This window comes from Oncorhynchus keta, unplaced genomic scaffold (assembly GCF_023373465.1).
Source record: "Oncorhynchus keta strain PuntledgeMale-10-30-2019 unplaced genomic scaffold, Oket_V2 Un_contig_4745_pilon_pilon, whole genome shotgun sequence".
Classification (NCBI taxonomy): Eukaryota; Metazoa; Chordata; class Actinopteri; order Salmoniformes; family Salmonidae; genus Oncorhynchus; species Oncorhynchus keta.
The window spans coordinates 1-11,756 of record NW_026287939.1 but is presented as its reverse complement, the minus strand read 5'-3'; the positions used below and the strand labels follow the sequence as shown (position 1 = coordinate 11,756).

Sequence of the window (11,756 nt, the reverse complement as noted above, 5' to 3'; positions counted from 1 at the left end):
CTCTCTCTCCTCTTCCTCTCTCTCCTCTTCCTCTCTCTCCTCTTCCTCCCTCTCCCCTATTCCTCTTCCTCTCTCTCCTCTTCCTCTCTCTCCCTCTCTCTTATATCAGATACTGTGTCCTGTAGACAGTATTCCTGGCTGTTCTGACTGTTATTAATGCTAGTCTGATCATGGAGTGAATCTAACGAACCTGTACAACCCCAGTGAGGTGTGTGTGTGTGTGTGTGTGTGTGTGTGTGTGTGTGTGTGTGTGTGTGTGTGTGTGTGTGTGTGTGTGTGTGTGTGTGTGTGTGTGTGTGTGTGTGTGTGTGTGTGCTGTGACTGTTGCTTCACCGTTAGTCCTTAGTTGGAGACGACTCCACTGCCTGGTAGACTGTGTTACTACCCCCACCCCGTTACGGCCACAACTTGTGAGGTCACTGCTTAGCGACCCTGACCTATGACCCTGACACACAGCCACATATGAATTTTCACCCCTGAGGTCAACGTGTGAATTGTCACCCCCCTGAGGTCAACGTGTGAATTGTCACCCCCTGAGGTCAACGTGTGAATTGTCACCCCCTGAGGTCAACGTGTGAATTGTCACCCCCTGAGGTCAACGTGTGAATTGTCACCCCCTGCAAATGTATATATGAACTTTAACCCCTGAGGTCAACGTATATGTGAACTTTAACCCCTGAGGTCAACGATATGAACTGGTGACTGGGTGGAGGAACTTTCTCAGAAGAGGAAGAGACAGAGTTTATTTGGGAGTGAAAGACTCAAGGGACTTGTTTCTGTAGACTAAAGATGTCTGTTATTATACAACTGTCTGAGTCCTTTAGGGCCCCCCCGGCTGGAGTCCTTTAGGTCCCCCCGGCTGGAGTCCTTTAGGGCCCCCGGCTGGAGTCCTTTAGGCCCCCCCGCTGGAGTCCTTTAGGGCCCCCCGGCTGGAGTCTTTAGGGGCCCCCCGGAGTCCTTTAGGCCCCCCGGCTGGAGTCCTTTAGCCCCCTGAGTTAACATCTGACTCCAGGACTGTGGTTAACGGGACCCTAACCTCCACTATTTATAGAGACAGGAGTTAACATCTGACTCCAGGACTGTGGTTAACGGGACCCTAACCTCCACCATTTACACAACCTGTCTGTCTGTCACCACCTATCTCCTAGTGGAACTGACCTGTCCTAGACTACACAACCTGTCTGTCACCATCTATCTCCTAGTTGAACTGACCTGTCCTAGACTACACAACCTGTCTGTCTGTCTGTCACCACCTGTCTCCTAGTGGAACTGACCTGTCCTAGACTACACAACCTGTCTGTCTGTCACCACCTGTCTCCTAGTGGAACTGACCTGTCCTAGACTACACAACCTGTCTGTAACTGACCTGTCCGAGACTACACAACCTGTCTGTCTGTAACCATCTGTCTCCTAGTGTAACTGACCTGTCCTAGACTACACAACCTGTCTGTCTGTAACCATCTGTCTCCTAGTGTAACTGACCTGTCCTAGACTACACAACCTGTCTGTCTGTAACTACCTAGTACCCTCCCCTGGACTGGTATTACAGCTGAGACAGACAGGGGCCTTTCTACCTAGTACCCTCCCTGGACTGGTATTACAGCTGAGACAGACAGGGGGCCCTTTCTACCTAGTACCCTCCCTGGACTGGTATTACAGCTGAGACAGACAGGGGCCCTTTCTACCTAGTACCCTCCCCTGGAACTGGTATTACAGCTGAGACAGACAGGGGGCCCCTTTCTACCTAGTACCCTCCCCTGGAACTGGTATTACAGCTGAGACAGACAGGGGGCCCTTTCTACCTAGTACCCTCCCTGGACTGGTATTACAGCTGAGACAGACAGGGGGCCCTTTCTACCTAGTACCCTCCTGGACTGGTATTACAGCTGAGACAGACAGGGGGCCCTTCTACCTAGTACCCTCCCTGGACTGGTATTACAGCTGAGACAGACAGGGGGCCTTTCTACCTAGTACCCTCCCCTGGACTGGTATTACAGCTGAGACAGACAGGGGGCCCTTTCTACCTAGTACCCTCCTCTGGACTGGTATTACAGCTGAGACAGACGGGGCCCTTTCTACCTAGTACCCTCCTCTGGACTGGTATTACAGCTGAGACAGACAGGGGGCCCTTTCTACCTAGTACCCTCCTCTGGACTGGTATTACAGCTGAGACAGACAGGGGGCCCTTTCTACCTAGTACCCTCCTCTGGACTGGTATTACAGCTGAGACAGACAGGGGGCCCTTTCTACCTAGTACCCTCCCCTGGACTGGTATTACAGCTGAGACAGACAGGGGGCCCTTTCTACCTAGTACCCTCCCCTGGACTGGTATTACAGCTGAGACAGACAGGGGGCCCTTTCTACTCAGGCACAGGGAGGGGCAGCTCAGAACCTGGGTGGGGGGGGGGGGGTTGTTTGTGGTCCTGAGTGATTCTCTGCAACAACAACTGAAGTGGATTTAAACATTGAAAGTGTACCAATGGTCCTTCTGTGTTAGCGGCTGAAAATGTGGTTTTGTCAGGTCTTCCTCTTCTGATGCTATGATGCCCAGTTCTGTCTGTGTGTAGTCTGGTGCTGTGAGGTTTCTAGGCTTCACAGACAACAGTCTGGTGCTGTGAGGTTTCTAGGCTTCACAGACAACAGTCTGGTTACTAGGCTTCACAGACAACAGTCTGGTTACTAGGCTTCACAGACGACAGTCTGGTTACTAGGTTTCACAGACAACAGTCTGGTGCTGTGAGGTTTCTAGGCTCCACAGACAACAGTCTGGTTACTAGGCTTCACAGACAACAGTCTGGTTACTTGGCTTCACAGACAACAGTCTGGTGCTGTGAGGTTTCTAGGCTTCACAGACAACAGTCTGGTTACTAGGCTTCACAGACAACAGTCTGGTGCTGTGAGGTTTCTAGGCTTCACAGACAACAGTCTGGTGCTGTGAGGTTTCTAGGCTTCACAGACAACAGTCTGGTGCTGTGAGGTTACTAGGCTTCACAGACAACAGTCTGGTTACTAGGCTTCACAGACAACAGTCTGGTTACTAGGCTTCACAGACAACAGTCTGGTGCTGTGAGGTTACTAGGCTTCACAGACAACAGTCTGGTTACTAGGCTTCACAGACAACAGTCTGGTTACTAGGCTTCACAGACAACAGTCTGGTTACTAGGCTTCACAGACAACAGTCTGGTGCTGTGAGGTTACTAGACTTCACAGACAACAGTCTGGTTACTAGGCTTCACAGACAACAGTCTGGTGCTGTGAGGTTACTAGGCTTCAGGACGACAGTCTGGTTACTAGGCTTCAAAGACGACAGTCTGGTGCTGTGAGGTTACTAGGCTTCACAGACAACAGTCTGGTGCTGTGAGGTTACTAGGCTTCACAGATAAGTCTGGTTACTAGGCTTCACAGACAACAGTCTGGTGCTGTGAGGTTACTTAGGCTTCAGACAACAGTCTGGTTACTAGGCTTCACAGACAACAGTCTGGTTACTAGGCTTCACAGACAACAGTCTGGTTACTAGGCTTCACAGACAACAGTCTGGTTACTTGGCTTCACAGACAACAGTCTGGTGCTGTGAGGTTACTAGGCTTCACAGACAACAGTCTGGTTTCTAGGCTTCACAGACAACAGTCTGGTTACTAGACTTCACAGACAACAGTCTGGTGCTGTGAGGTTACTAGGCTTCACAGACAACAGTCTGGTTACTAGGCTTCACAGACAACAGTCTGGTTACTAGGCTTCACAGACAACAGTCTGGTTACTAGGCTTCACAGACAACAGTCTGGTTACTAGACTTCACAGACAACAGTCTGGTGCTGTGAGGTTACTAGGCTTCACAGACAACAGTCTGGTTACTAGGCTTCACAGACAACAGTCTGGTTACTAGGCTTCACAGACAACAGTCTGGTTACTAGGCTTCACAGACAACAGTCTGGTTACTAGGCTTCACAGACAACAGTCTGGTTACTAGGCTTCACAGACAACATTATGACACTCCTTCCTGTCTGAAAGCGTCCCCATGTTCAGAATTATATTTGTATTATTCTCACTCTAGTCTTTATTTACACACGTAATATTTCTTGGGAGCTGCTTGTGTCTGGATGGTGTGCTAACCTGTTTTTGACATTATAATAATGTAATATAATTTATATCGTTTTGTATTATCCTAACATAATATTGTGGGTCTTTTTATTCTGTAATTTCTTCCTGGGGGGGTTTTATAGGATCAGGGGGAGGGGGGGGGGGGTATATTAACACCAGTCTAAACCAGCTTCCCCTGGAGCTGCTATGGGACAATAAAACGGATCACTTTCAGCGCTGACGTCTCCATGTGTGGCCTCTCTCTCTCTCTCTCTCTCTCTCTCTCTCTCTCTCTCTCTCTCTCTCTCTCTCTCTCTCTCTCTCTGTCTCTCTCTCTCTCTCTGTCTCTCTCTCTCTCTGTCTCTCTCTCTCTCTCTCTCTCTCTCTCTCTCTCTCTCTCTGTCTCTGTCTCTGTCTCTGTCTCTCTCTCTCTCTCTCTCTCTCTCTCTCTCTCTCTCTCTCTCTGTCTCTCTCTCTCTCTCTCTCTCTCTCTCTCTCTCTCTCTCGTCTGTGTGGCCTGTTTCTCTCTCTCTCGTCTGTGTGGCCTGTTTCTCTCTCTCTCGTCTGTGTGGCCTGTTTCTCTCTCTCTCTCTCTCTCTCTCTCTCTCTCTCTCTCTCTCTCTCTCTCTCTCTCTCTGTTTCTCTCTCTCGTCTGTGTGGCCTGTTTCTCTCTCTCTCGTCTGTGTGGCCTGTTTCTCTCTCTCGTCTGTGTGTGGCCTGTTTCTCTCTCTCTCCTGTGTGTGGCCTGTTTCTTTCTCTCTCTCGTCTGTGTGGCCTGTTTCTTTCTCTCTCGTCTGTGTGGCCTGTTTCTTTCTCTCTCTCGTCTGTGTGGCCTGTTTCTTTCTCTCTCTCGTCTGTGTGGCCTGTTTCTTTCTCTCTCTCTCGTCTGTGTGGCCTGTTTCTCTCTCTCTCTCGTCTGTGTGTGGCCTGTTTCTCTCTCTCTCTCTCTCTCTCGTCTGTGTGGCCTGTTTCTCTCTCGTCTGTGTGTGGCCTGTTTCTCTCTCTCGTCTGTGTGGCCTGTTTCTCTCTCTCGTCTGTGTGTGGCCTGTTTCTCTCTCGTCTGTATGTGGCCTGTTTCTCTCTCTCGTCTGTGTGTGGCCTGTTTCTCTCTCTCGTCTGTGTGTGGCCTGTTTCTCTCTCTCGTCTGTGTGGCCTGTTTCTCTCTCTCTCTCTCTCTCTCGTCTGTGGGCCTGTTTCTCTCGTCTGTGTGGCCTGCTCTCTCTCTCTCGTCTGTGTGTGGCCTGTTTCTCTCTCTCTCTGTGTGTGTGTGTGTGTGTGTGTGTGTGTGTGTGTGTGTGTGTGTGTGTGTGTGTGTGTGTGTGTGTGTGTGTGTGTGTGTGTGTGTGTGTGTGTGTGTGTGTGTGTGTGTGTGTGTGTGTGTGTGTGTGTGTGTGCGCGCGCGGCTGGAAACACACAGTACGACCACGGGTGTATTCATTTAGTCTAAATGTTTTGCAACGGAAATCATTCACTCCAGAACCCGGATCAGGTTTCGCAACGGGAGAAAAAAAATCAACGTTTCTATTGGACAAATTCAGGTAGGTCCCGTTTAGTTGCTAGAGTTAAAACGGTTGCGAAACAATTTGGGTCTGTGACCCGCGACTGGTCGTCCCCTCTCACCTTCCAACTGTAACGGAAACAAGAGGTCGTAGAGACGTACACAACACAGACTACACCTTGTTCATGAAACACATTTTATTATCAGTCCAAAAATTACAACACAGAACACATCGGATCAAGAGATAACCGGCATAAGCTAAGGCCAATGTTGTTTATTTTTGGGAGGTTGGGTGGCTGTCCAATCGGTGATCGTTGTCAGGAAGCCACGCCCCCGTCCTACCTATCGTTAAGACGCTCAGAAGGAGAAAGTGGAGGATATATAGAGAATAAAGACTCAGGAGGAGAAAGTGGAGGATATATAGAAAATAAAGACTCTCAGGAGGAGAAAGTGGAGGATATATAGAGAATAAAGACTCAGGAGGAGAAAGTGGAGGATATATAGAGAATAAAGACTCTCAGGAGGAGAAAGTGGAGGATATATAGAGAATAAAGACTCAGGAGAAAGTGGAGGATATATAGAGAATAAAGACTCTCAGGAGGAGAAAGTGGAGGATATATAGAAAATAAAGACTCAGGAGGAGAAAGTGGAGGATATATAGAAAATAAAGACTCAGAAGGAGAAAGTGGAGGATATATAGAGAATAGACTCTCAGAAGGAGAAAGTGGAGGATATATAGAGAATAAAGACTCTCAGGAGGAGAAAGTGGAGGATATATAGAGAATAAAGACTCTCAGGAGGAGAAAGTGGAGGATATATAGAGAATAAAGACTCAGGAGGAGAAAGTGGTGGATATATAGAAAATAAAGACTCAGGAGGAGAAAGTGGTGGATATATAGAAAATAAAGACTCAGGAGGAGAAAGTGGAGGATATATAGAAAATAAAGACTCTGGAGGAGAAAGTCTGGAGGATATATAGAAAATAAAGACTCAGGAGGAGAAAGTGGAGGATATATAGAAAATAAAGACTCTGGAGGAGAAAGTGGAGGATATATAGAAAATAAAGACTCTCAGGAGGAGAAAGTGGAGGATATATAGAGAATAAAGACTCAGGAGGAGAAAGTGGAGGATATATAGAGAATAAAGACTCAGGAGGAGAAAGTGGAGGATATATAGAGAATAAAGACTCAGAAGGAGAAAGTGGAGGATATATAGAGAATAAAGACTCAGAAGGAGAAAGTGGAGGATATATAGAGAATAAAGACTCAGGAGGAGAAAGTGGAGGATATATAGAGAATAAAGACTCAGGAGGAGAAAGTGGAGGATATATAGAGAATAAAGACTCAGGAGGAGAAAGTGGAGGATATATAGAGAATAAAGACTCAGGAGGAGAAAGTGGAGGATATATAGAAAATAAAGACTCTCAAAAGGAGAAAGTGGAGGATATATAGAAAATAAAGATGCTCAGGATTTGAAAAATCTTTCTGCTAACCTTAACCAGTTACTTATCAACAGGGGCGGCAGGTAACCTAGTGGTTAGAGCGTTGGACTAGTCACCCGAAAGGTTGCTGGATCGAATCCCGAGCCGACAAGGTACAAAATCTGCCCCTGAACAGGCAGTTTAAACTGTTCCCGTCATTGTAAATAAGAATTTGTTCTTAACTGACTCGCCTCGTTAAATGAAGGATACATTAAAAACAATGTCTAATGTCTTTAAACCAGCCTTATTAAAGAGGGGATCGGCAGGTCCTGGATCAGTCTGATGTCTTTAAACCAGCCTTATTATAGAGGGGATCAGCAGGTCCTGGATCAGTCTGATGTCTTTAAACCAGCCTTATTATAGAGGGGATCGGCAGGTCCTGGATCAGTCTGATGTCTTTAAACCAGCCTTATTATAGAGGGGATCGGCAGGTCCTGGATCAGTCTGATGTCTTTAAACCAGCCTTATTATAGAGGGGATCAGCAGGTCCTGGATCAGTCTGATGTCTTTAAACCAGCCTTATTATAGAGGGATCAGCAGGTCCTGGATCAGTCTGATGTCTTTAAACCAGCCTTATTATAGAGGGGATCAGCAGGTCCTGGATCAGTCTGATGTCTTTAAACCAGCCTTATTATAGAGGGGATCAGCAGGTCCTGGATCAGTCTGATGTCTTTAAACCAGCCTTATTATAGAGGGGATCAGCAGGTCCTGGATCAGTCTGATGTCTTTAAACCAGCCTTATTATAGAGGGGATCAGCAGGTCCTGGATCAGTCTGATGTCTTTAAACCAGCCTTATTATAGAGGGGATCGGCAGGTCCTGGATCAGTCTGATGTCTTTAAACCAGTCTGATGTCTTTAAACCAGCCTTATTATAGGGGATCGGCAGGTCCTGGATCAGTCTGATGTCTTTAAACCAGCCTTATTATAGAGGGGATCAGCAGGTCCTGGATCAGTCTGATGTCTTTAAACCAGCCTTATTATAGAGGGATCAGCAGGTCCTGGATCAGTCTGATGTCTTTAAACCAGCCTTATTATAGAGGGGATCAGCAGGTCCTGGATCAGTCTGATGTCTTTAAACCAGCCTTATTATAGAGGGGATCGGCAGGTCCTGGATCAGTCTGATGTCTTTAAACCAGCCTTATTATAGAGGGGATCAGCAGGTCCTGGATCAGTCTGATGTCTTTAAACCAGCCTTATTATAGAGGGGATCGGCAGGTCCTGGATCAGTCTGATGTCTTTAAACCAGCCTTATTATAGAGGGATCGGCAGGTCCTGGATCAGTCTGATGTCTTTAAACCAGCCTTATTATAGAGGGGATCAGCAGGTCCTGGATCAGTCTGAAGTCTTTAAACCAGTCTGATGTCTTTAAACCAGCCTTATTATAGAGGGGATCAGCAGGTCCTGGATCAGTCTGATGTCTTTAAACCAGCCTTATTATAGAGGGGATCGGCAGGTCCTGGATCAGTCTGATGTCTTTAAACCAGCCTTATTATAGATGGGATCAGCAGGTCCTGGATCAGTCTGTCTTTAAACCAGCCTTATTATAGAGGGGGGAGACGGCAGGTCCTGGATCAGTCTGAATGGAAGTGGGGGGGTTAAGAAGCTCCCCTGTTCCTCGAGGCGAGAGACCAGACATCACCAGCACCTACAGTATCCAGCTGCTACTGATGGGACCACACACAGGGGTCAGGGAGATGGTATTGTCTTTGGTCCCTGTGTGTGTGTGTTTCCGGTACGTGCTGTCCTGGTCTCCCAGTCCGTGCCTGCAGCAGCAGTGTGTGTGTGTGTGTGTGTGTGTGTGTGTGTGTGTGTGTGTGTGTGTGTTTCCATCACGTGCTGTAGGCCTGGTCTCCCAGTCCGATGCCTGCAGCAGCAGTGTGTGAGGTCTCGGAAGGTGTGGTGTCGTAACCCAGTCTCTTCATGTCTTTAGTCACAATGTGGAAGGAGAGGGAGACGAAACCCTGAGAACGGACCCTGGTCACTGAGACAGACGGAGAGACACACAGGAGGGAGAGAGAGAGACACACAGGAGGGAGAGAGACACACAGGAGGGAGGGAGAGACACACAGGAGGGAGGGAGAGACACACAGGAGGGAGGGAGAGACACACAGGAGGGAGGGAGAGACACACAGGAGGGAGGGAGAGACACACAGGAGGGAGGGAGAGACACACAGGAGGGAGGGAGAGACACACAGGAGGGAGAGAGAGACACACAGGAGGGAGAGAGACACACACAGAGAGACACACAGGAGGGAGAGACACAGGAGGGAGAGACACACAGGAGGGAGAGAGACACAGGAGGGAGAGACACAGGAGGGAGAGAGACACAGGAGGGAGAGAGACACATATGAGGGTGAGAGACATAGGAGGGAGAGACACACAGGAGGGAGAGACACACAGGAGGGAGAGACACACAGGAGGGAGAGACACACAGGAGGGAGAGACACACAGGAGGGAGAGACACATAGACACTGAGGGAGAGAGACACATATGAGGGAGAGAGACACATGAGGGAGAGAGACACAGGAGGGAGAGAGACACAGGAGGGAGAGACACACAGGAGGGAGAGACACAGGAGGGAGAGACACACAGGAGGGAGAGAGAGAGACACATATGAGGGAGAGACACACAGGAGGGAGAGAGAGGGAGAGAGAGACACATATGAGGGAGAGAGACATAGGAGGGAGAGACACATAGGAGAGAGAGACATAGGAGGGAGAGACACACAGGAGGGGAGACACAGGAGGGAGAGAGAGACACATATGAGGGAGAGAGAGACACAGGAGGGAGAGACACAGGAGGGAGAGAGAGACACATATGAGGGAGAGAGACATAGGAGGGAGAGACACACAGGAGGGAGAGACACACAGGAGGGAGAGAGAGACATATGAGGGAGAGACGCATATGAGGGAGAGACATATGAGGGAGAGACACATAGGAGGGAGAGAGAGACACACAGGAGGGAGAGACACACAGGAGGGAGAGAGAGAGAGACATAGGAGAGAGAGAGAGAGAGACATAGGAGAGAGAGAGAGAGAGACACAGGAGGGAGAGAGACACAGGAGGGAGAGAGAGAGACACAGGAGGGAGAGAGAGAGACACAGGAGGGAGAGAGACACACAGGAGAGAGAGAGACACATAGGAGAGAGAGACACATAGGAGAGAGAGACACACAGGAGGGAGAGACACACAGGAGGGAGAGAGACACAGGAGGGAGAGAGACACAGGAGGGAGAGAGACACAGGAGGGAGAGAGACACAGGAGGGAGAGAGACACAGGAGGGAGAGAGAGACACATATGAGGGAGAGAGACACATAGGAGGGAGAGACACATAGGAGGGAGAGCGAGACACATATGAGGGAGAGAGACACATAGGAGGGAGAGAGACACATAGGAGGGAGAGACACATAGGAGGGAGAGACACATAGGAGGGAGAGACACATAGGAGGGAGAGACACACAGGAGGGAGAGACACACACAGGAGGGAGAGACACACAGGAGGGAGAGACACACAGGAGGGAGAGACACACAGGAGGGAGAGACACACAGGAGGGAGAGAGAGAGACACACAGGAGGGTGAAATGGAGGCACACATGGTAGTGAGAAGACACCAGGATACATTTAAAGACCCTACCAACTTTTCAATGTGCTTTTTTAAAAGGGATTTATGCTTCAGTCGACCTGCACAGCGTTTTAACATTAATATGATCTACGAATGTTTAGGGGAAACTGAAGCAACACGTCTTTCAATGAATCCCGGCAGAAATCTACCAGAAACACAGCCTACCTTCTCCACCGCACACAGAAACACAGCCTACCTTCTCTACCACACACAGAAACACAGCCTAGAAACACAGCCTACCTTCTCTACCACACACAGAAACACAGCCTGCCTTCTCTACCACACACAGAAACACAGCCTACCTTCTCTACCACACACAGAAACACAGCCTGCCTTCTCTACCACACACAGAAACACAGCCTACCTTCTCTACCACACACAGAAACACAGCCTACCTTCTCTACCGCACACAGAAACACAGCCTACCTTCTCTACCGCACACAGAAACACAGCCTACCTTCTCTACCACACACAGAAACACAGTCTACCTTCTCTACCAGAAACACAGCCTACCTTCTCTACCACACATAGAAACACAGCATACCTTCTCTACCACACACAAAAACACAGCCTACCTTCTCTACCACACACAGAAACACAGCCTACCTTCTCTACCACACACAGAAACACAGCCTACCTTCTCTACCACACACAGAAACACAGCCTACCTTCTCTACCACACACAGAAACACAGCCTACCTTCTCTACCACACACAGAAACACAGCCTACCTTCTCTACCACACACCTTCTACCGCACACAAAACACAGCCTACCTTCTCTACAGCCTACCTTCTCTACCACACACAGAAACACAGCCTACCTTCTCTACCACACACAGCCTACCTTCTCTACCGCACACAGAAACACAGCCTACCTTCTCTACCACACACACAGAAACACAGCCTACCTTCTCTACCACACACAGAAACACAGCCTACCTTCTCTACCACACAGAAACACAGCCTACCTTCTCTACCACACACAGAAACACAGCCTACCTTCTCTACCACACACAGAAACACAGCCTACCTTCTCTACCCACACACAGAAACACACAGCCTACCTTCTCTACCACAC

At 48.8% G+C, this 11,756-nt stretch overlaps 4 long non-coding RNA genes across 82 annotated transcripts; 2 read left to right on the top strand and 2 right to left on the bottom strand.

The window, feature by feature from the left end:
• Positions 1-992: 992 nt before the first annotated feature.
• Positions 993-2,389, bottom strand: LOC127924921 (uncharacterized). Of its 10 annotated transcripts, none has more exons than XR_008119339.1 (5): positions 2,251-2,389; positions 1,920-2,024; positions 1,386-1,527; positions 1,294-1,351; positions 993-1,231 (listed from the first exon to the last, which is right to left on the bottom strand). It is a non-coding gene; the product is annotated as an uncharacterized LOC127924921 (long non-coding RNA). The 10 variants fall into 10 exon arrangements; XR_008119340.1 differs by having other exon boundaries at positions 993-1,177; XR_008119336.1 differs by having other exon boundaries at positions 1,294-1,527.
• A 45-nt stretch (positions 2,390-2,434) lies between these two features.
• On the top strand, positions 2,435-4,045 carry LOC127924920 (uncharacterized). 46 transcript variants are annotated; one of them, XR_008119308.1, is made up of 4 exons: positions 2,435-2,581; positions 2,836-3,193; positions 3,325-3,426; positions 3,670-4,045. It is a non-coding gene; the product is annotated as an uncharacterized LOC127924920 (long non-coding RNA). The 46 variants fall into 46 exon arrangements; XR_008119326.1 differs by having other exon boundaries at positions 2,471-2,619; positions 2,940-3,193; XR_008119310.1 differs by having other exon boundaries at positions 2,474-2,619; positions 2,902-3,193.
• Positions 4,046-7,304: 3,259 nt separating this feature from the next.
• Positions 7,305-8,555, top strand: LOC127924922 (uncharacterized). 25 transcript variants are annotated; one of them, XR_008119367.1, is made up of 6 exons: positions 7,305-7,541; positions 7,596-7,870; positions 7,943-7,997; positions 8,052-8,106; positions 8,162-8,271; positions 8,326-8,555. It is a non-coding gene; the product is annotated as an uncharacterized LOC127924922 (long non-coding RNA). The 25 variants fall into 25 exon arrangements; XR_008119359.1 differs by having other exon boundaries at positions 7,816-7,870; positions 8,052-8,271; XR_008119354.1 differs by having other exon boundaries at positions 7,596-7,815; positions 8,052-8,271.
• A 2,432-nt stretch (positions 8,556-10,987) lies between these two features.
• Positions 10,988-11,718, bottom strand: LOC127924923 (uncharacterized). Its single transcript, XR_008119370.1, has 3 exons — positions 11,632-11,718; positions 11,254-11,424; positions 10,988-11,073 (listed from the first exon to the last, which is right to left on the bottom strand). It is a non-coding gene; the product is annotated as an uncharacterized LOC127924923 (long non-coding RNA).
• Between the last annotated feature and the right edge of the window lie 38 nt (positions 11,719-11,756).